Genomic DNA, 1629 nt, shown 5'->3' with positions numbered 1-1629 from the left:
ACGAGAGGTCTCTCTGTAGGTTAGTTTGAATGTAGGAGACGCATGGATGCCGGGGGGGCTTTGGTTGTAAATTCCTTGCCTCCTGATCCTACTCAAACAATCTACGTGAATCAGGATAGAATCTCGAGGCCCTGTTACTAGTGCAAGGGCGGATACTTGGAGAAAATAAGACGCATCCTCACGGATCACAAAATCCATCCCTTCTGGACAAGACTTGTATTTCAGTTAAAGTTTACTTCCAAAGGACTTGTCTGAACTGTTTTTGTGTCAGTGCCATAAGTTGCACAAATGAACCCTGTTTCTTAAAAGGCTTAATTAAGGAAGTTGTTTTTAAATGTCCTACATAAATGTGATAGGACCTAATTAGGTAACTAAAGAATGCCCATTGAGGGAATCGGGTGAACGGAATCCCCGACGGGTCCGTCCTACAGTAGGGTGATCCTAGAGAACTGGGAGGCTTCTCACAAGGATTTATTTCCGGGTTGACTTTAGGAATTGTTAAGTTAGAACCCGATTCATGCTGTTTTAGGGGACCGGAATGGGACTCTGTCCTACAGGCAGAGAGGTTGAGCAGCGCATCCCTCTCATTTCCCATTCTCTTTGAACCAAGTGTGGCTTGGATCTGCTTCAGATTGGGTATCTTTGCGTAAAGTAGGATGTCCAAAACTTGACGCTAGAAGGCTATTAGGAGACCTTGTCAACTAGAAACCTAGATTTTAGGTTGATCCTAGTGGGTTCCGACCGCGAACGTTCCTTTGCGAGGCAGACTCGGGACAACCTAGGTGAAAAACCCTGGAACATTCCATGGGAGTGCAAGGTGGCAACGCTTAGATTCATTTCCGAATGGACAGCTAAAACATGCTTGGATAGCCAATAGGCACAGGCATGTTACATCTCCCTTCCTCCCCCCCTCCCTCTCAATCTCTCCCTCTCTTACATAAGTAAGATGCATGCAAGAGGCCAGAAGAGAGCTCATAAGATTTCACACCACAAGAATGAGCTTATCCATTTACTTTCTAGCTTTAATACATGGCCTCAATTTTCTTGGATACCCTCCCATGTCCTTCACCTAGACTAGTCTTCTCTTGCCTTGCACACACTCTTTGAGTTTTTCTAGAACTCTTTTCAAACTACTTGGGTTGGGATGTCTTGTGCTTATGCCTCACCCAACATTTACAATTTGCACAAGAGTGAGCCCAAATCTCTTTACAAAATATTTTTAAAATAATTTTATATCCCAAAAATTTCTCATGTAAGTTACCCATGAATATATATGTGCATCACGTGGGTTCAAAAAAATGTATTTTTAAAATACCATTTTTATACATTTTTTACATATAGAAGGGTATAATATAAAGGGTTACTTACAGATTGAATCGAAAAGTGATATATTTCATTCAAGAAATATTTATAGATAAGGATATTTATAAATAGGCCTTGAATGCACGTGATGTAGAGGATATAGATATAGTAACTTCCCTGAGAAAAATTTACATGTATTCAACAAGCCCTTTGATTTTCGCTTCTCTTTTCATTCTAAATTTTTATTCCTTTTTATGCTTCCTTTGTTGTGCCTTCCTAAAAAGGGTTAACAATAGCCATTGACCAATATTAGGTTGAAGTAAACAT

This window comes from Lygodium microphyllum, chromosome 15 (genome assembly GCF_053477565.2).
Source record: "Lygodium microphyllum isolate KBCC chromosome 15, Lygodium_microphyllum_v1.1.10, whole genome shotgun sequence".
Lineage (NCBI taxonomy): Eukaryota > Viridiplantae > Streptophyta > Polypodiopsida > Schizaeales > Lygodiaceae > Lygodium > Lygodium microphyllum.
This window is presented reverse-complemented; position numbering follows the sequence as displayed.